Here is a 23012-nt window from a genome sequence, read left to right as displayed (position 1 = left end):
TACGCTGAGCAGAAAACCGCCACCACTGGCGGTCTTCAGCACGGCGGTCCCTCGCCGGTCTTGATAAAAGACCGCCAAGGTCAAAATGACCCCCTATGTGTGTGTGAGAAGGTAGCCTCTTTCTAGCCTTGTTACCCCCACTTTTGGCCTGTTTGTGAGTGTATGTCAGGGTGTTTGTCACTGTTTTCACTGTCTCACTGGGATCCTGATAGCCAGGCCTCAGTGCTCAGAGTGAAAACACTATGTTTTCAGTATGGTTGTTATGTGTCACTGGGATCCTGCTGGTCAGGACCCCAGTGCTCATAGGTTTGTGGCCTATATGTATGTGTCACTGGGACCCTGTCACACAGGGCCCCAGTGCTCATAGGTGTGCATGTATATGTTCCCTGTGTGGTGCCTAACTGTCTCACTGAGGCTCTGCTAACCAGAACCTCAGTGGTTATGCTCTCTCATTACTTTCAAATTGTCACTAACAGGCTAGTGACCAATTTTACCAATTTACATTGGCTTACTGGAACACCCTTATAATTCCCTAGTATATGGTACTGAGGTACCCAGGGTATTGGGGTTCCAGGAGATCCCTATGGGCTGCAGCATTTCTTTTGCCACCCATAGGGAGCTCTGACAATTCTTACACAGGCCTGCCACTGCAGCCTGAGTGAAATAACGTCCACGTTATTTCACAGCCATTTTACACTGCACTTAAGTAACTTATAAGTCACCTATATGTCTAACCTTTACCTGGTAAAGGTTAGGTGCAAAGTTACTTAGTGTGAGGGCACCCTGGCACTAGCCAAGGTGCCCCCACATTGTTCAGAGCCAATTCACTGAACTTTGTGAGTGCGGGGACACCATTACACGCGTGCACTACATATAGGTCACTACCTATATGTAGCTTCACCATGGTAACTCCGAATATGGCCATGTAACATGTCTATGATCATGGAATTGCCCCCTCTATGCCATCCTGGCATTGTTGGTACAATTCCATGATCCCAGTGGTCTGTAGCACAGACCCTGGTACTGCCAGACTGCCCTTCCTGGGGTTTCTCTGCAGCTGCTGCTGCTGCCAACCCCTCAGACAGGCAGCTGCCCTCCTGGGGTCCAGCCAGGCCTGGCCCAGGATGGCAGAACAAAGAACTTCCTCTGAGAGAGGGTGTGACACCCTCTCCCTTTGGAAAATGGTGTGAAGGCAGGGGAGGAGTAGCCTCCCCCCAGCCTCTGGAAATGCTTTGTTGGGCACAGATGTGCCCAATTCTGCATAAGCCAGTCTACACCGGTTCAGGGACCCCTTAGCCCCTGCTCTGGCGCGAAACTGGACAAAGGAAAGGGGAGTGACCACTCCCCTGACCTGCACCTCCCCTGGGAGGTGTCCAGAGCTCCTCCAGTGTGCTCCAGGCCTCTGCCATCTTGGAAACAGAGGTGCTGCTGGCACACTGGACTGCTCTGAGTGGCCAGTGCCACCAGGTGACGTCAGAGACTCCTTGTGATAGGCTCCTTCAGGTGTTAGTAGCCTTTCCTCTCTCCTAGGTAGCCAAACCCTCTTTTCTGGCTATTTAGGGTCTCTGTCTCTGGGGAAACTTTAGATAACGAATGCATGAGCTCAGCCGAGTTCCTCTGCATCTCCCTCTTCACCTTCTGATAAGGAATCGACCGCTGACCGCGCTGGAAGCCTGCAAACCTGCAACATAGTAGCAAAGACGACTACTGCAACTCTGTAACGCTGATCCTGCCGCCTTCTCGACTGTTTTCCTGCTTGTGCATGCTGTGGGGGTAGTCTGCCTCCTCTCTGCACCAGAAGCTCCGAAGAAATCTCCCGTGGGTCGACGGAATCTTCCCCCTGCAACCGCAGGCACCAAAAAGCTGCATCTCCGGTCCCTTGGGTCTCCTCTCAGCACGACGAGCGAGGTCCCTCGAATCCAGCGACACCGTCCAAGTGACCCCCACAGTCCAGTGACTCTTCAGCCCAAGTTTGGTGGAGGTAAGTCCTTGCCTCACCTCGCTGGGCTGCATTGCTGGGAACCGCGACTTTGCAAGCTTCTCCGGCCCCTGTGCACTTCCGGCGGAAATCCTGTGTGCACAGCCAAGCCTGGGTCCACGGCACTCTAACCTGCATTGCACGACTTTCTAAGTTGGTCTCCGGCGACGTGGGACTCCTTTGTGCAACTTCGGCGAGCACCGTTTCACGCATCCTCGTAGTGCCTGTTTCTGGCACTTCTCCGGGTGCTACCTGCTTCAGTGAGGGCTCTTTGTCTTGCTCGACGTCCCCTCTCTCTGCAGGTCCAATTTGCGACCTCCTGGTCCCTCCTGGGCCCCAGCAGCGTCCAAAAACGCCAAACGCACGATTTGCGTGTAGCAAGGCTTGTTGGCGTCCATCCGGCGGGAAAACACTTCTGCACGACTCTCCAAGGCGTGGGGGATCCATCCTCCAAAGGGGAAGTCTCTAGCCCTTGTCGTTCCTGCAGTATTCACAGTTCTTCAGCCTAGTAAGAGCTTCTTTGCACCAACCGCTGGCATTTCTTGGGCATCTGCCCATCTCCGAGCTGCTTGTGACTTTTGGACTTGGTCCCCTTGTTCCACAGGTACCTTCAGACAGGAATCCATCGTTGTTGCATTGCTGATTTGTGTTTTCCTTGCATTCTCCCTCTAACACGACTATTTTGTCCTTAGGGGAACTTTGGTGCACTTTGCACTCACTTTTCAGGGTCTTGGGGAGGGTTATTTTTCTAACCCTCACTATTTTCTAATAGTCCCAGCGACCCTCTACAAGGTCACATAGGTTTGGGGTCCATTCGTGGTTCACATTCCACTTTTGGAGTATATGGTTTGTGTTGCCCCTATCCCTATGTTTCCCCATTGCATCCTATTGTAATTATACATTGTTTGCACTGTTTTCTAAGACTATACTGCATATTTTTGCTATTGTGTATATATATCTTGTGTATATTTGCTATCCTCATACTGAGGATACTCTCTGAGATACTTTGGCATATTGTCATAAAAATAAAGTACCTTTATTTTTAGTATAACTGTGTATTGTGTTTTCTTATGATATTGTGCATATGACACTAAGTGGTACTGTAGTAGCTTCACACGTCTCCTATTCAGCCTAAGCTGCTCTGCTAAGCTACCATTATCTATCAGCCTAAGCTGCTAGACACCCTATACACTAATAAGGGATAACTGGGCCTGGTGCAAGGTGCAAGTACCCCTTGGTACTCACTACAAGCCAGTCCAGCCTCCTACATTGGTTGTGCAGTGGTGGGATAAGTGCTTGAGACTACTTACCACTCTTGTCATTGTACTTTTCATAAGAGAAAAATATACAAAACAAGGTCAGTGTATATACACATAGCCAAAAAGTTTTGCATTTCCTCTTTTCACTCTTTTCTAAGTGCTGAAAAGTACTCCTAAACTTTCAAAAAGTTCTTAAAAGTTTAAAAAGTTTTTTCTGTCTTTCCAAAAAGTTCTGAAAACTTTTTTCTCTTTTTCTATCACTTTAACTCTCTCAAAAAAATGTCTGGCACAGGAAAAAATGTTGAACTGTCCAAACTTGCATATGATCACCTTAGCTGGAAAGGAGCAAGGAGTCTCTGCATAGAGAGAGGTTTGAGTGTAGGGAAGAATCCTTCCTTAGAACTGTTAATTAATATGCTTAGAGTACAGGATAAGGCCATAAGTGCCCAATCTGTAGAAAAAGTAGCTAATGGTTCTCAATCTGATCCAGGGACTCCCCCAGGAAAAGGTTCAGGAAAGAAACTTCTCAGCCTGCCCATTACTAGACAGTCTAGCATAGTTGGTACAGAGGTTGAATCACACCATACTGATGGTGTGCTCTCACATTATGCTGGTAGCCAAGCTGTTAGGGTGCCCTCTGTAAGGGACAGGTCTCCTTCTGTTCATTCCCATCATACCTCTGTATCTAGAAATGTCCCTCCCACCCACCCTGATGACAGATTGTTAGAAAGGGAGCTCAATAGATTGAGAGTGGAACAAACCAGACTGAAGCTCAAGAAGCAACAGCTGGATTTGGATAGACAGTCTTTAGAAATAGAGAGGGAAAGACATAAGTTGGGTTTAGATACCCATGGTGGCAGCAGCAGTATTCCCCATAGTCATCCTGCAAAAGAGCATGATTCCAGGAATCTGCATAAGATAGTTCCCCCTTACAAGGAGGGGGATGACATTAACAAGTGGTTTGCTGCACTTGAGAGGGCCTGTGCTGTACAGGATGTCCCTCAAAGGCAGTGGGCTGCTATCCTATGGCTATCATTTACTGGAAAAGGTAGGGATAGGCTCCTTACTGTAAAAGAAAATGATGCTAACAATTTCCAAGTTCTTAAGAATGCACTCCTGGATGGTTATGGCTTAACCACTGAACAGTACAGGATAAAGTTCAGAGATACTAAAAAGGAGTCTTCACAAGACTGGGTTGATTTCATTGACCAGGCAGTGAAGGCCTTGGAGGGGTGGTTACATGGCAGTAAAGTTACTGATTATGACAGCCTGTATAACTTGATCCTGAGAGAGCATATTCTTAATAATTGTGTGTCTGATTTGTTGCACCAGTACTTGGTGGACTCTGATCTGACCTCTCCCCAAGAATTGGGAAAGAAGGCAGACAAATGGGTCAGAACAAGAGTGAACAGAAAAGTTCATACAGGGGGTGACAAAGATGGCAATAAGAAGAAAGATGTTGAAAAATCTCAAGATAAGCATGGGGATAAGGGTAAAACCAAAGATCCCACTTCAAATCTTAAACACTCTTCAGAGGGTGGGGATAAAACAAATTCTTCCTCTTCTTCCCAACCTGCACACATTAAAAAGCCTTGGTGCTTTGTGTGTAAAAACAGAGGCCATAGGCCAGGGGATAAGTCCTGTCCAGGTAAACCCCCTGAGCCTACCACCACTAATACATCAAGCTCTAGTGCCCCTAGCAGTAGTGGTACTAGTGGTGGGACTGCTGGCAACAGTCAAGCAAAGGGTGTAGTTGGGTTCACTTATGGGTCCATAGTGGAAACTGATGTAATCAGTCCCAAGACAGTTTCTGTCACACCTAGTGGCACTGGCCTTGCCACACTGGCTGCTTGTCCCCTTACAATGGATAAGTACAGGCAGACAGTTTCAATAAATGGTGTTGAGGCCTTGGCCTACAGGGACACAGGTGCCAGTTTCACTTTGGTGACTGAAAACCTAGTGCACCCTGATCAACACATCATTGGACAACAGTATAAGATTATTGATGTCCATAACTCCACTAAGTTTCTTCCCTTAGCTATAATTCAGTTTAGTTGGGGTAGAGTTACTGGCCCTAAGCAGGTGGTGGTATCACCTAGCTTACCTGTAGACTGTCTCTTAGGTAATGACCTAGAGGCCTCAGGTTGGGCTGATGTAGAGTTTTATGCCCATGCAGCCATGCTGGGCATCCCTGAGGAATTGTTCCCTCTCATTTCAAGTGAAATGAAAAAGCAAAGGAGAGAAGGCCTGAAAACTCAGGATCCCTCTCCATCAACAGGTAAAAAGGGTATCACAGTATCCCCTAACCACCCTACCATTCAGGATACTATTCCTGTGGTGGGTGAAACCTCTCCTGGGGTGGCACCTGTTCCAAGGGAATCATCAGCTGGCAAAGCTGGACTCCCTGAGGTGGAAGTACCTCTCTGTGGGATAACTAACATTGGTGAGAAAAAGAGCACCATTTTAGTTAACATGGAGCATCCCTCCAACCCTCCCAGAGAAACTTTAGTGCAGAAACCCTGCACTACCTCACAACACTTAGGACAGCATCCCTGCCCTAGTGTGGAGCTCATAGGACAGCATCCCTGCCCTGCTCCAACTCAAGAGAAACAGCATCCCTGTTCTCTCTTCCAGCCAGATGGACAAAGTTTTTGCCCAGCTATGGCTTTTCTGAGACAGCATCCCTGTCTGGCATTCCCATCACTACAAATAGGTTCAGTGGACAATTCCCACTGCTCTAAACTAAAACTTACTGATAGAAACTCTGAAAATACATCTTCACATTGTTGCTTAGCTAAAAAACTTCAAACAGGGTGGTTTACATCCCCACAGGGAAGTAACCATATAGTGGATGATAAAGGGAGTAACCAGTCTATTGCAGAGCTACTCTCTACTTATCACCACTTAGACAATAAAGTCTCAACTGGCCAAGGTTAGCCTTATTGTCCTTCGTTTGGGGGGGGGGTTGTGTGAGAAGGTAGCCTCTTTCTAGCCTTGTTACCCCCACTTTTGGCCTGTTTGTGAGTGTATGTCAGGGTGTTTGTCACTGTTTTCACTGTCTCACTGGGATCCTGATAGCCAGGCCTCAGTGCTCAGAGTGAAAACACTATGTTTTCAGTATGGTTGTTATGTGTCACTGGGATCCTGCTGGTCAGGACCCCAGTGCTCATAGGTTTGTGGCCTATATGTATGTGTCACTGGGACCCTGTCACACAGGGCCCCAGTGCTCATAGGTGTGCATGTATATGTTCCCTGTGTGGTGCCTAACTGTCTCACTGAGGCTCTGCTAACCAGAACCTCAGTGGTTATGCTCTCTCATTACTTTCAAATTGTCACTAACAGGCTAGTGACCAATTTTACCAATTTACATTGGCTTACTGGAACACCCTTATAATTCCCTAGTATATGGTACTGAGGTACCCAGGGTATTGGGGTTCCAGGAGATCCCTATGGGCTGCAGCATTTCTTTTGCCACCCATAGGGAGCTCTGACAATTCTTACACAGGCCTGCCACTGCAGCCTGAGTGAAATAACGTCCACGTTATTTCACAGCCATTTTACACTGCACTTAAGTAACTTATAAGTCACCTATATGTCTAACCTTTACCTGGTAAAGGTTAGGTGCAAAGTTACTTAGTGTGAGGGCACCCTGGCACTAGCCAAGGTGCCCCCACATTGTTCAGAGCCAATTCACTGAACTTTGTGAGTGCGGGGACACCATTACACGCGTGCACTACATATAGGTCACTACCTATATGTAGCTTCACCATGGTAACTCCGAATATGGCCATGTAACATGTCTATGATCATGGAATTGCCCCCTCTATGCCATCCTGGCATTGTTGGTACAATTCCATGATCCCAGTGGTCTGTAGCACAGACCCTGGTACTGCCAGACTGCCCTTCCTGGGGTTTCTCTGCAGCTGCTGCTGCTGCCAACCCCTCAGACAGGCAGCTGCCCTCCTGGGGTCCAGCCAGGCCTGGCCCAGGATGGCAGAACAAAGAACTTCCTCTGAGAGAGGGTGTGACACCCTCTCCCTTTGGAAAATGGTGTGAAGGCAGGGGAGGAGTAGCCTCCCCCAGCCTCTGGAAATGCTTTGTTGGGCACAGATGTGCCCAATTCTGCATAAGCCAGTCTACACCGGTTCAGGGACCCCTTAGCCCCTGCTCTGGCGCGAAACTGGACAAAGGAAAGGGGAGTGACCACTCCCCTGACCTGCACCTCCCCTGGGAGGTGTCCAGAGCTCCTCCAGTGTGCTCCAGGCCTCTGCCATCTTGGAAACAGAGGTGCTGCTGGCACACTGGACTGCTCTGAGTGGCCAGTGCCACCAGGTGACGTCAGAGACTCCTTGTGATAGGCTCCTTCAGGTGTTAGTAGCCTTTCCTCTCTCCTAGGTAGCCAAACCCTCTTTTCTGGCTATTTAGGGTCTCTGTCTCTGGGGAAACTTTAGATAACGAATGCATGAGCTCAGCCGAGTTCCTCTGCATCTCCCTCTTCACCTTCTGATAAGGAATCGACCGCTGACCGCGCTGGAAGCCTGCAAACCTGCAACATAGTAGCAAAGACGACTACTGCAACTCTGTAACGCTGATCCTGCCGCCTTCTCGACTGTTTTCCTGCTTGTGCATGCTGTGGGGGTAGTCTGCCTCCTCTCTGCACCAGAAGCTCCGAAGAAATCTCCCGTGGGTCGACGGAATCTTCCCCCTGCAACCGCAGGCACCAAAAAGCTGCATCTCCGGTCCCTTGGGTCTCCTCTCAGCACGACGAGCGAGGTCCCTCGAATCCAGCGACACCGTCCAAGTGACCCCCACAGTCCAGTGACTCTTCAGCCCAAGTTTGGTGGAGGTAAGTCCTTGCCTCACCTCGCTGGGCTGCATTGCTGGGAACCGCGACTTTGCAAGCTTCTCCGGCCCCTGTGCACTTCCGGCGGAAATCCTGTGTGCACAGCCAAGCCTGGGTCCACGGCACTCTAACCTGCATTGCACGACTTTCTAAGTTGGTCTCCGGCGACGTGGGACTCCTTTGTGCAACTTCGGCGAGCACCGTTTCACGCATCCTCGTAGTGCCTGTTTCTGGCACTTCTCCGGGTGCTACCTGCTTCAGTGAGGGCTCTTTGTCTTGCTCGACGTCCCCTCTCTCTGCAGGTCCAATTTGCGACCTCCTGGTCCCTCCTGGGCCCCAGCAGCGTCCAAAAACGCCAAACGCACGATTTGCGTGTAGCAAGGCTTGTTGGCGTCCATCCGGCGGGAAAACACTTCTGCACGACTCTCCAAGGCGTGGGGGATCCATCCTCCAAAGGGGAAGTCTCTAGCCCTTGTCGTTCCTGCAGTATTCACAGTTCTTCAGCCTAGTAAGAGCTTCTTTGCACCAACCGCTGGCATTTCTTGGGCATCTGCCCATCTCCGAGCTGCTTGTGACTTTTGGACTTGGTCCCCTTGTTCCACAGGTACCTTCAGACAGGAATCCATCGTTGTTGCATTGCTGATTTGTGTTTTCCTTGCATTCTCCCTCTAACACGACTATTTTGTCCTTAGGGGAACTTTGGTGCACTTTGCACTCACTTTTCAGGGTCTTGGGGAGGGTTATTTTTCTAACCCTCACTATTTTCTAATAGTCCCAGCGACCCTCTACAAGGTCACATAGGTTTGGGGTCCATTCGTGGTTCACATTCCACTTTTGGAGTATATGGTTTGTGTTGCCCCTATCCCTATGTTTCCCCATTGCATCCTATTGTAATTATACATTGTTTGCACTGTTTTCTAAGACTATACTGCATATTTTTGCTATTGTGTATATATATCTTGTGTATATTTCCTATCCTCTCACTGAGGGTACACTCTAAGATACTTTGGCATATTGTCATAAAAATAAAGTACCTTTATTTTTAGTATAACTGTGTATTGTGTTTTCTTATGATATTGTGCATATGACACTAAGTGGTACTGTAGTAGCTTCACACGTCTCCTAGTTCAGCCTAAGCTGCTCTGCTAAGCTACCATTATCTATCAGCCTAAGCTGCTAGACACCCTATACACTAATAAGGGATAACTGGGCCTGGTGCAAGGTGCAAGTACCCCTTGGTACTCACTACAAGCCAGTCCAGCCTCCTACAGTGTGTTCTCTTTCTCCCTCCCCACTGTTCCTATCCCCTAAACCCCTTTCTCTCGTCTGGCCACTCTGCTGTGCTAGTACAGCATTCAGAGTTGGTGGTGCCTGGAGGTGGACTTTTTGCTCTCCGTACAGACCCTGAGGAAGAACCGGCATGACAGAAACACACAACTGTGGGGGACACTGATGAAGAAACAAACCCTCTGTAGACCCTTCAACACTCACCAACTACAGGCTGATCTCCTTGCTACCATTCCTGGCTAAGGTCTCAGAGAAAATAAATAATCAACAGATGACTCCTTTAATACCTCAATAACCACCAGCCACTCAACACCACTCAGTCTAGATTCAGACCCAACCACAGCATGGATGCCCAGCATGGATGCCCACATCATCACCATGAATGACATCCACATGACTCTGGACAGAAGGGATAAGGTGTCCTCATCTTCCTGGTCCTCTCTGCAGAGTTTGCAATAGTCCCCCACCTCGCCCTTATTGATGCAAGATCAGAATCCAGGGAGACGCACTACGGTGGGTCTGCTCCTTCCTGACTGGAAGAACCAAGTCATTCAGCCTGAAACCGTACACTTTGGATGCCTGTGGCCTCATTTTCAGAGTTAAGCAAGGAGTCCTCTAGCCAGAATCATCCGCTTTCACAACATCAATGTCCTCTCCTACCGACAACATGTAACTCATTATGACTCCCATGGTCAAGACGTCCAGTACCCGGTTCAAGGTCAATTCCTGCATGACGGAAATTTCCCAGTAAATGAAAACCAACTGTCTCCAATTGAAGATTGAAATTGTGATCTTCGGGAAGAGCACTACACCGTGGGACTACATGGACCATCATCACCCAGGTCAAGAACTTCAGGATCGTCATCAAAAACAAACTCAACATGACCGTCCAAGTCAACGCAGTCACTGCCTCATGTTTCCATACCCTGTAGATGCTGAGGAAGATTTTCAAATGCCTCACAATCACCATTCAGAAAGCTCTCACGCATGCCCTGGCAAAAGCAAGCTGGACTACAAGAACACCCTCTATACCGGGGTCAGCAAAAAACTCACAGAAGGCAGCTGAATATTCAGAACTCAGCAGCCAGAATCACTCTCAACCTCACACACAGCACTCATATCACAGCACACCTGAAGGAGCTCCACTGGCTCCCCACACACAAACGAGCTCAACTCAAACTTCTCACCCGCACTTTCAAGGCACTACATAACACCGGCCTGGCAGACCTCAACAATCGCATCTGTTTCATAAACCTTCCAAGCACCTCTGTTCGTCCAGACTTTGCTTGCACACATCCTACACATACGGAAAATCAGGTCCGGCAGTCAAGCCTTTTCCTACATTGCTCCTAAAGGATGGAACGCTCTGCCACTACGCATAATAGCCTCCTCCTCCCTTCTTGACTTCTGCAAGAAGTTGAAGACCAAGCTTTTCTAGGCTTGGCTCGCTCAAGCCTGCTCAGGGCCAGGAAACCCTCTCAGATGATAGGTCCCTCTATAAATCCAATCTTGTCTCTAAAGACGCACACCGTAGCATCTTGTAAAGCATGCATTTCAAGGCGTTCTGAGTAACTGGTCTAGGCACTTTCCATGTTGAATAGGTTTAACTGGGTTTAACGTTTGGCAAAGCACTCTTCTGTGTGCTGAGCACCCGGGGTCTGCAAGGAACACCCAGAAGCGTGCCCAGGCAAATACCAGGCCATGAGCGGGCTCACCTGTGCTCGTCTGCAGCCGGATGAGGCCGAATTGGGCCCCCTCTCCTGACCCATCACTCTTCCAGTAGCATTTGTAATGGAGTTGGTCTTTGTAAACTTGGTACATTTTCTCGATAATATAGTTATTACCATTTTGCCTATGATGCATTCTTGTATATTTCTTCTAGTGACACTGACACTAAGGCTGCATTTCTATCGATTTCTGGTGGTATCAAAGCCGCTTTAACCAGAACACAGCCCCAGATGAAAACTAAAAGGCCTTGGTGATTCGAAGGTAATTGTTCCAAAGCCTGTAAACACCTCAAGATAGCCCATTTATAGGTTACCTCGTTGTCCCCTGGAGGTGAGAAGGTGCAAACCGGATTACAATGTAGCATTTTAAAAAATGGAAGAATGAATTAAAAATATTGCCTGGGAATCCCTGATTGACACCAGTGCTTCTAAAGATCCGTCAGCTTTTTGGAATAGTGTGGGGTAGATTGGGGTACTGTGGGGAAGAATGCGGTAGAGTGGGGTACACTACAGTGGAGTAGATTGCGTGGAGTTGGGTTGGATAAATTGGAGTGGAGTCGAGATTGGAGTGGAGTGAGATTCGGCAAGAGTGGAGTGGGTAGAATGGAGTGAAATGGACTGGGGTAGCTTAGGGGAGTGGGTAGAGAGGGGTAAATTGGAGTGGAGATGATTGAACTGGGGTATATTGGGGTGGAGTGGGGTAGACTGGAGTAGGGTAGAGTATAGTAGATTATATTGTGGTGAATTGGAGTGCAGTGGGATAGATGGAAAATAGTGGAGTGCAGTAAATTAGGGTAAACTGGAGTGGAGTGGGGCAGATTGGAGTTGGGTAGATTGGGGTGAGATAGACTAGAAGGAATATGGTAGGCTAGATTGGAGTTGAGTGGGGTAGACTGGAGTGACATAGACAGGGGTGGGGTAGATTGGAGTTGAGTGGGATAGAGTGATGTGGGGTAGAGAAGAGTGCAGTGGGGTAGACTGTGATAGACTGGAGTGGATTATGGTAGGGTAGATTGGAGGGGAGTGGTGTAGAGCGGATTGGGGTAGACTGGAGTAAGATAGATGGGAGTGGAGTTTATTGGAGAGAAGTTGGATAGAGTGGTGTGGGTTAGACTGGGAAGCACTGGGGTAGATTTGGGTGCTTTTCCCTTGTGTTCTGAGTGCCTTTGCCTCACTTTTCTCTCATTTTATCTACTTTCTCCTTGCTTTTCTCTCGTCATATTTTGTGTGCCTTCGCCTTGCTTTTCCTTTGTTTTGTTTTCACTGCTTTCTCCTTGATTTTCCCCCATTTTTTGTGTGCTTTCACCTTGCTTTTCCCTCGCTTTCACTGCTTTCCCCTTGGTTTTCCCCTCATTCCCGCTCCCACATGCCTCCCGCTATTTCCTGCCTCCAGCATAGGCCCGCCCACCCCCTCCTAGGGCTCCTCCAAGGACCTTCTAAATGGAGGCCACGGTGCAACCCCATTGAGCAGGTCCCAGGCTCAGCTCTTGCTCCTTTCTTCTCCTTGCTTTATCCCCTGTTTTTGAGTGCCTTCTCCTTGCTTTTCCCTCATTTTAACTGCTTTCTCTGAGCTTTTCCTTTGCTGCTTGTTACTTCTTGCCTCCCGCATAGCCCTGCCACTGCCTCACAGCAGCAGTCCTTCCTCCCAAGATCTACCTAATGGAGAGTGCAGCTCAACCCCATTGAAAAGGTCCAGCTCTGCCCAGCTGCAGCAGTGCTCTTGCCCCTTTCTTCTTCTTGCTTTTTCAGAGCATTGAGACCCTCACAGGAGATTTGCCATGATTTACACATTCTTGATTGATTGATTTAATCCCAGGGCAGCTTTCTTAATGTCCCTAAGATCTCCTTAGCAAACCAGATAGCTGTGCTGTTAGGTAGGCTTTGACCTAAAAAGAAAGAAAGTAAATTGACTAACTGAAAAAATGCTCTGCAAACTATGGATACTTTTGTAGAACAGGACTTGGGCGACAGCACTAGTGAACATCCCAGCTGAGTGAAAATAGTGCATCAGGTTCTTCAAGAACTTCTGTTGGTAAATCAGACTGAGGACTATATACAGGTTGCTCCAGATGGACATCTAAATTCTCCAGACAGTATTTAGATAGTAAAAATATTAATTGAAAGGGATAGACCACACACATGTAAAGCAATATTCTGGCCGCATTTATCAGATGCTTACAGCATCATTCTTGCAGAGGATCACTGTCCTCCATTCTTTATAAGGCATGAGCCCTCAGCAGAAGATGTAAAATTGTTAGCATTTTCTTCCTGCACACGTTAGGACCTTAGAGAAACATAGGTCCACGAATGAGCTTTAAAGCAAGCTCCAGCGTTGTACAGAAACCAAGTAGGGTTAGATAAAGAATCTATTCTACATGTCATTGCTGAGCCCCAAAGACAGGCTCCATATCCTCTGAAGCCAGAAGCAAAACACAACATAAAAGCTATCTTGGCTCAGCTTAATATCACAACATCATACTGTCTCGCAGCTGTACACTGAATACCACTCTTTTCCAGTTTTAAAACCCGATCCAACATAGAGATTTTTTAGATTAACATCATACACACCCACATAGCTGTAGATAAGGCCCATAGCACAGAACTCAGGATAGACATGGTGCGGACAAATATACATCCTAGACTTCTCCAATGGATGTTTAAGTCAAAATACAGCGCCTGAAAGGAAGTATCTAACCTCTTTCTCAATGCTTTAAATGATTGCCAGTGACTATCAGAACGGTCCTGAAATATTTGCAGCACTCATTAGGGAGCTCTTACAGGAAGATCCAGAGGCACAATCTTATATTGATAACATTTACATGACAGATGATGACACAGAACAACATCTGTCTAAGAGGGACCAGATAGTGACAATACTGGCCACACATGGTTATAAAATCAACTTAAATACATCTAAAATCAGTTACTTGAATGAGATTTTTCTCCGATATGAATTCTCCATCAAGGGTAGGGGTTGGCACCGGACATCCTACAGACATGTGCCAATTTATGGCCTACAAATAAGTTAAGAAAATTTATAAGCCATGATGGTTTTATTTTTAACTTTGGAGTGAATTATTTGATACACTATAATGAGCAAATAAAGCCCTTTTACACCTTAATTCCTCTCACGTTTTCTGAAAAACACTGGCCTAAAACACACAGCTACCTTGAATGAACTCCAAGCAGACCCTAGGGCCAGATGTGCAAACAGTGTTTGCGATTACCAAATAGCAAATGTTTGTGATTTGCTATTTGGTGATCATAAACACAAATGTACTAAATAAGGTGTATTTAACACTTTTTGCGATCCTCAGTGGGTTGCAAATAGACCTACCTCATGAATATTAATGAGGTAGGTCTTGGTTTGTGATCCATTGAGAATGGCAAAAATCATATGTATGGTGCCCTGCTGGGGTCAGCAGACCACCATGTCTGATTATTTTCCAATGTAGCAATCTTTTTTGTATGCAACCCGTTTCCCTTAAAGGAAAATGGGATGCATTCCAAAAAGAAAAATGAGAAGTTTTATTTTCATTTTCATTTGGGAGCACTGCCTGCTCTTAAAAAGTATTTTTCCAACCATTCTCAAAGTGGAAGGTGAGGCCCCCTTCCCATTTGTGAATAGGTTACCACCAACTTGAAGTTGGTAATAAAATGCAACTGTTTTGCAACTGCATTTTGGTCACAAAACAATCATACATACCACTGCAATTCAGTATTAGGAAGGGACACCCTTAACACGCACCTTCCTATAAAGAATTGTAAACCCAATTTGCAATTCAGTAATAAGCTACCAAATTGCAACTAGGGCTTAGTACATAATAAAAAAGCGGTTTTCTGGCCCCAGTTACTAGGATTGTTGCTAGTCTTTTTGGGGCGCGGCACATAGACAGCTCACAATGGAGGGCAACTCCTACTGCTTACAAATCACATTTCTTTTCCACAACTGAAGCGCGCTTCATTACCAGAGACAATTATCAGTGCAATACAAATGGCTATTGTGAAACAGCCCCTTTGGTGCAAGTGAAACTAATTATGGTTTCTCTTATTCCAACACTGGAAATGGTGACGTTTCTAAGGGTGATTTCTAGCGGTCGCACTACACACCTGCTTTGGGTGCAGAAGCTGCATCTTTAAGTTGCTCTGACTCTCCAAATTCAAGAATCTTTCCACTATAAACAAAATATATAGAATGGATTCCTGTGGGTGGAGGGGTGTACGGGGCGCAGTTCATACCTTTCAAACTGAGGGGAAGAGAACTCACCTCAGGCAGGAGCCCGGGAGAACCATCAGCACTGCAGGACAGCAGGAGGGAGCGGCCGGAAGTGACGTCAGCATCCGCGGCTGGTGCTGTCTCTGCCGCCGCTGACCCGGAACTGGAAACCCTTCTCCCTCTCGGGTTCCGAGTTCCGGAGAGACGGCGCTTGTTCTGCGCTCAGATATAAAAGCAGCTCGAGCTGAACAGATCTTTGTATCAAGAGAGAAGAGTAAATGTCAATGTTTGTCTCCAGCACACCGGCTACTAACAGGGACAGAAGTCTCCTCTTCCGGGTCAGCGGCGGCAGAGACAGCACCAGCGGCGGATGCTGACATCACTTCCGGCCTCTCCCTCTGTGTCCAGCCTGCTGCAGAGGAGGAAGGACCCCCTGTCTGTCTGTGCAGTCATCTTCACCCCCAGACCCTCACAGACCCCCCCCAGACCCCAAATCTGCACCTGCCCCCCCCAGCCCCAGGAGGAGGAGAGAGCCTGGAAATGTCTGCACAGGTTTCTGCTCAGGTAGGAGATTGTCATTAAACATTAACATTAAACCAGCAGCAATCAAGAGGCAAGGGTTCCTTTAGTGCACAGAAATGTCCTGGTGTCACTAACCTAAGACGTACCCTACAAGTTCACAAGTCCTGGTGTGCTGCCACTATTTTATGTGACGTAGCCTACAAGTTCACAAGTCACGGAGTGCTGCCACTATTTTATGTGACGTAGCCTACAAGTTCACAAGTCACGGAGTGCTGCCACTATTTTATGTGGCATACCCTACAAGTTCACAAGTCACGGTGTGCTGCCACTATTTTATGTGACGTAGCCTACAAGTTCACAAGTCACGGTGTGCTGCCACTATTTTATGTGGCGTACCCTACAAGTTCACAAGTCACGGTGTGCTGCCACTATTTTATGTGACGTAGCCTACAAGTTCACAAGTCACGGTGTGCTGCCACTATTTTATGTGACGTAGCCTACAAGTTCACAAGTCACGGTGTGCTGCCACTATTTTATGTGACGTAGCCTACAAGTTTACAAGTCCTGGTGTGCTGCCACTATTTTATGTGACGTACCCTACAAGTTCACAAGTCACGGTGTGCTGCCACTATTTTATGTGACGTAGCCTACAAGTTCACAAGTCACAGAGTGCTGCCACTATTTTATGTGACGTAGCCTACAAGTTCACAAGTCCTGGTGTGCTGCCACTATTTTATGTGGCATACCCTACAAGTTCACAAGTCACGGTGTGCTGCCACTATTTTATGTGGCATACCCTACAAGTTCACAAGTCATGGTGTGCTGCCACTATTTTATGTGGCATACCCTACAAGTTCACAAGTCACGGTGTGCTGCCACTATTTTATGTGACGTAGCCTACAAGTTTACAAGTCCTGGTGTGCTGCCACTATTTTATGTGACGTACCCTACAAGTTCACAAGTCACGGTGTGCTGCCACTATTTTATGTGACGTAGCCTACAAGTTCACAAGTCACAGAGTGCTGCCACTATTTTATGTGACGTAGCCTACAAGTTCACAAGTCCTGGTGTGCTGCCACTATTTTATGTGGCATACCCTACAAGTTCACAAGTCCTGGTGTGCTGCCACTATTTTATGTGGCATACCCTACAAGTTCACAAGTCACGGTGTGCTGCCACTATTTTATGTGACGTAGCCTACAAGTTCACAAGTCACAGAGTGCTGCCACTATTTTATGTGGCATACCCTACAAGTTCACAAGTCCTGGTGTGCTGCCACTATTTTATGTGGCATACCCTACAAGTTCACAAGTCATGGTGTGCTGCCACTATTTTATGTGGCATACCCTACAAGTTCACAAGTCGCAGTGTGCTGCCGCTATTTTATGTGGCATACCCTACAAGTTCACAAGTCCTGGTGTGCTGCCACTATTTTATGTGACATACCCTACAAGTTCACAAGTCATGGTGTGCTGCCAGTTTTTTATGTGACATACCCTGTGAGAAAGTAGCCTCTTTCTAGCATGGTTACCTCCCACCCCCAACTTTTGGCCTGTTTGTGAGTGTTTGTCAGGGTGTTTTTACTGTCTCACTGGGATACTGCTAGCCAGGACCCCAGTGCTCATACTTTAAAACCTATTTGTCAGTGTGTTTTGCCTGTCTCACTGGAATCCTGCTAGCCAGGACCCCAGTGCTCATAGTTTGTGGCCTATGTGTGTTGTCTGTATGCTTGAATGTGTCACTGAAGTTCTGCTAACCAGAGCTCCAGTGCTTATGCTCTCTCTACTTACCAAATTTGTAACTACAGTTTAGTGACTCCATATTCCCATTCTGATCGGCACACTGGACCACCCTTATAAGACCCTAGTATATGGTACCTAGGTACCCAGGGCATTGGGGTTCCAGGAGATCCTTATGGGCAGCAGCATTACTTTTGCCACCCCAAACCTTTCTTCTGGACTGCCACTGCAGCCTGAGTGAAATAGTGCACACACTATTTCACAGCCATTTGTCACTGCATGAAAGTAACTTATAAGTCACCTATATGTCTAACCTTCATTTATTGAAGACTAAGTGCAAAGATACTGTGTGAAAGAGCACCCTTGCACTAGTAAAGATGCCCTCACGTTGTCCAGCGCCGATTCCCTGGACTTCGTGAGTGCGGGGATACCATTATAAGCGTGCACTACATATTTGTCAATAGATATATGTAGATTCACAATGGTAAATCCAAATATGGCCATGTGAGGTGTCTAAGATCATGGAAGTGACCCCCAATCCAATTCTGGTATTGGGGGGCCAATCCCATGCACCCTGGGGGCTCCACCATGGACCCCCCAGTCCTGCCAAACCAGCTCTCTGAGGTTCCCACCGCAGCCCCAGCTGCTGCCACCTCACACACAGGTGTCTGCCCTCCTGGGGATTTAGCACCTCAATCCCAGAAAGGCAGAACAATGCATTACACCCTCTCCCATTGGAAATAGGAGTTACACGCATGGGAGGGGTATCCTCCCAGAGCCTCTGGAAATGCTTTAAAGGGCACAAACGGTGCCCTCCTTGAATAATCCAGTCTACACTGGTTGAGGGACCCCTAGTCCCTGCTCTGGCGCCAAACTGAACAAAGGAAAGGGGAGTAACCACTCCCCTGTCCATTACCACCCCAGGGATGGTGCCCAGAGCTCCTCCAGTGTGTCCCTGGCATTAGCCATCTTGCATTCCAAGGTGTGGGGACCCTCTGAGACCTCTGAGTGGCCAGTGCCAGCAAGTGACACCAGAGACCCCTCCTGATAGGTGCATACCTGGGTAGGTTTCCAGTCCCCCTCTCAGGGCTATTTAGGGTCTTTCCTCCAGGTGTTTCCTCAGATTCGGCTTGCAGGATTCCTCCAGGACTCCACTGCATCCTCTGCTTCAGCTTCTGACTGTCGGATCAACTGCAGACTGCTCCAGGAACCGCTGTAACTGCAACAAAGTATGCAGGATGACTCCTGTGACCTGCAACTTCAGCTCCAGCCAGCATTTGCAACAGTTTCCAAGGTGTGCATGCTCTGAAGACTACCTCTCTTCACCCTGCACCAGAAAAACCGAGGGAATCTCCTGTGGAGTGACTGAGTCACTTCCCTGCTTCAGCAGGCACCCTTCTACGACGACAACTGGTACTCTGGGACTCCTCTCCTGGCAACGAGCGTGCTCCCTGGAACACAGGTGGTGGAGTGTCCAAAGGTCCAGCTGTCCAAATTTGGTGGAGGTAAGAGCTTGCCTTCTCCGTGCTGCGACAGTACCCCTGTGCACCACATCTTCTGCAGCTCCTTGGGCTTCTGTGCACTTCTTCCAAGAGTTCTTCGTGCACAGCGTACCCCAGGTCTCTAGCACTCCATCCTGCAAAGCACAGCTCCCTGAGTTGTTCTCTGGCGGTGTGGGACCCTCTAGTGTAGTGCTGCGACAACCGCACTTTGCATCTTCTTTGTCCCCGTGTTCTGGGACTCCCGTGGGTGCTGCCTGGTCTTCTGAGGGCTCTCGGAAGTGCTGAGAGCCCCCTCTGTCTCCTCAGTCCGAGTGAGACCCCAGGCCCCTCCTGTCACGGTGTGCTGCCACTTTTTATATGACATACCCTACAAGTTCAGAAGTCATGGTGTGTTGCCACTATTTTATGTGGCAAATCCAAGACAAGGACTTTATTCCAGTGCCTGGTACTTGGTGTACCCCTACAGGTCACAGGGTGGGCCCTTGACCTTGCATTGTAAGGGGAGAATTAAGCCTCTGTGCACACACTAGATAGGCATGATGTCAGTGCCAACTTAAATGTAAGAATACCATTTTCATATGTAGTCGGGCTACAGAGAAGCTCTTTGGATATTAGAAGACTCCCAGTTGCTGAATTTCTAAAATGATGTTATACTGATGAATTATTAAAAAACTCCTGAGTTATTGTACCCAGAACAAAGAAGGGGGATTAAGCAAAACTACTGGGCTTTGATTGAAACAGGTGAAAGACGGATGGATACGTTTGTAAATTAATGAATCTATACCTGGAGGTCAAAACATTCAAGGGAAGAGAAGCGTATTTTGCCCTTCTCAAACTCCTCCACACTTCTGTGTAAATGGAGGTATAGAAATAATACCAAGGATAAATGTCCATTTTGTTGGGAGAAAAAAAACAATTATGGAGCATGTTTTTGCTCCTTATTCTGGTCAACACATGCCTTAACTTGTTCTACAGCTCAGGTTAGAGCCATGGGCCCCTGAAAGATGCTCACAGCATCTGCAAATGAGACAGTACTTAAAGAGGTGTCGATTGTCTCATGCACAGGGTGGCTCAGATGCCTAAAATGCATCCATGTGGTAGTATAATTTGTTGTACCTTATCATGCATCTTGAGTCTGTACTCAGATTGAGATGTGCCATTGTTGAGCCACAAAGACCTGCTTGCAGGGTTTACCACCAGTTAGAGGTTAATGAGGATAATTTGAATCTCTTTAGAATTGCTAGCCAGTGTATGCTGTTATCAATTAGTTATTTTTTATATCTGAAAAGCATATTTTAGCTAAGTTGTTAAAAGCAGAATCATGGAACCTGTTGAGAAAAATAAATGTCTCCTTTATGACAATGTGATTTGCTTGGCTCATTCTGGAACTGCAAAAGAGACGAGAGAGGGCCCTCCACACCTATCACCGAAAGGGGACAGGGCACTGTGGTACAGTGAAGAAAAAAGAATACCCCAATGGAATCAAATCAACTGTTCACACACAACACACTATATCAACCACTCGTACCGCCAATGATCAATCTATATAAAGGAATTAACAATAAAAAATATAATTCAAATTTATTAATGAATCTAAACCCATAAAATCATAAGATAAGACCACCCATACAAACCCAAACCAATGATAAAACCCTCACATACAAATACCAGACATAAGGGAGACAAAACAAAAGACATCCACTATAGTCTATTATATACACGCTGTCCCAATTTTGGTATATATGGGCCTATTGATTTCTGTCCACAGTCTCTGTACAATTTTAGGTCCGTTCCAGTGGGTCCAGCAATCCAATTTGCGTCAACGCGTTTCAGTGGTTTTCCAAAAGTCCTTCCACCACCTTCTTGAGGACATTAAAATATACTCCCCACATATATCTTTCCAATCTATTCAAGACAAACAAACAAACATATATCAATTCCCAATTTATTCACCCACCCTTTAAGGTTTAAAACAACACCAGTATAGCTAAACCCTCCCGTTATCATCAGCGCCGATTATAAATATAAACCTCAAATTTCTTTATAAAGAGTATCACAAAGAAGAATTCACTACACACGATCAATTTATCTATGTATATTCTCAAGCAACGAGCATCCATACTCTTCTTCTATCATTAGCTACTCCACTCACCTGCATATACCATAGGTTAAGTAGATGCCTTTTAACCAAATATTTATACACACAATCTTAGGTTTCACGGAAGTTCACCCAACGGACAACTTCTCTATAGACAGAACAAAACAAATTAGTGGGTCGATAGAATCCCATCTATTGCATGCTCTGGGTATTACATTCTGTTATGTGTCTCAACCACCACATGCAGGACCCATATTTTTACACCCATATTAAGTGTCGATAAACAAATAGTGATAACCCTAATTTTGTGATAATTACAGTTTCTCTAATATATTAACAAATGTTATCCATTGGACTTACCACAGAGTCCATTTAACTTTCAAACCAAATTGTTAAATCACAAGGGGCCCTGTATTAATCTATGGGCTCCCAATCTTTGAAATCTGAGGGTAAAATAACCTAAATATAAAAAAACCTTTAATTAACAATTTTTTCATTTTTTCTATTCTCTATCTAAAGAATTCATACATTCAATATAGCCACCTTGTTTGGCTAATAGGGTCAACTTCCATACATAGTATCAAACTCCCACTCCTTAGACCCCATTTTATACCCATCAGTCACCAAAATTATCCTATTTAAAATATATTTTATTATCCTTCAAAAGCAAAGATTATAATCAACTACCCTGAAAAATCAAGTCCAACCGGCAACCTCATTAGAAGTGTGCTCTGCTCCGGTTTAACTAGATGCAAAATCACGCTCTTAATTATACAAAAATGGGTAATAATATTATAAATACAAATATATTCTCTGTCAAAATAGCCGTCAATTCAAACTAATACATTTAACTTACCCGAATGGCGAAGCTTCATCCTCGTCCTCTTAATTAAAAACAAGTCCATCCCGGTGTTAGTCCTACCTTTATATCTAAAGATAGGTATAAACTTGTTCCGACAACCACCAGTGAAACCAGGCTTTCCTCCAGATGACCACTTCGTTTTACTTCTTCCTAATATCCTGTGTATCTAAAAGCTACAACGCTAACTCCAATCCCCTTTTGCCAATACCCACGCCATCTTGAATTCCCGCGCTCATAGCGCCATACATCCACCTATAAAACCAATCCTTTCCTTCCCCGTCTCCTCAAATTCTATATATCTCAACGCTGCACTGCTGAGTACAAACCCCTTATTTCAATACCTGCACCCTCTTAAATTCTCCCAATAAAAGGGTCATCCATTACATACATCCTAATTCTTATAGCCTTATATATTCTTAGTCCCAGGCGCATCTAACGACACAAAAATCCTTCACCCATGACCCTAGAGTAACAGACAGCATATTAAAATGATTTTTCCGGATACCATATTATAAACCCATCACGTTGTCAGATATTAGAAACAAATGGCCATGTTCTAGCTAAATCACCTAAACATAAAAATACATAAAAATCCAATGTTACTACATATGGAATATCTGAATGTCCTGTCTTCTACTGATCATGTAATCCCCTATCAATACAATAAAAAAACCAAAAGAATACTGTAAATAAATTAATGTTCATAATCCTATAACCACCTCACTACTTAGTTCATTAAATCCACTCTCAACTAATAGTAGACAAATATCTATATTCTCTACACATATACCAATCCCACAGCTCTTAATTAAGTATGAACTTGCGACGCATTCTGCATCACACATAGAAAAAGAAGAAAGCCTCTCTGGATTGGTTTTGTGCTGGAAGGTGTCCCTTACTGCACAAAAACAATTGTGCCTACAGTGCAGACACCGCGGTGCAAGGGTGCCTGTGTTGCCTCTACGCTGCCAAAACAACA

General features: G+C 46.3%; 2 protein-coding genes across 5 annotated transcripts in view; both read left to right on the top strand.

The window, feature by feature from the left end:
- The window catches only part of LOC138287238 (zinc finger protein 664-like), a 946449-nt gene that overhangs the window by 32150 nt on the left and 891287 nt on the right, over positions 1-23012 (top strand). For 2 of the 4 annotated variants that reach the window (XR_011202176.1, XM_069227599.1), the window contains exon 1: positions 15716-15874. The exons of 1 other annotated variant lie outside the window; for it this stretch is intronic. The gene's annotated coding sequence lies outside the window, so the exon portion shown is untranslated. Of the gene's footprint in view, positions 1-15715; positions 15875-23012 lie in introns of those variants that run through there. One more of the 4 variants, XM_069227602.1, reaches the window with a different exon arrangement.
- LOC138287236 (zinc finger protein 271-like) overlaps positions 1-23012 on the top strand; it is a 640682-nt gene that overhangs the window by 73584 nt on the left and 544086 nt on the right. The gene's annotated exons all lie outside the window — the stretch shown is intronic.

This window comes from Pleurodeles waltl, chromosome 4_1, assembly GCF_031143425.1.
Source record: "Pleurodeles waltl isolate 20211129_DDA chromosome 4_1, aPleWal1.hap1.20221129, whole genome shotgun sequence".
NCBI classification, from domain to species: Eukaryota; Metazoa; Chordata; class Amphibia; order Caudata; family Salamandridae; genus Pleurodeles; species Pleurodeles waltl.
The sequence above is the reverse complement of the archived record's forward strand: the minus strand, read 5'-3'. Positions and strand labels throughout refer to the sequence as shown.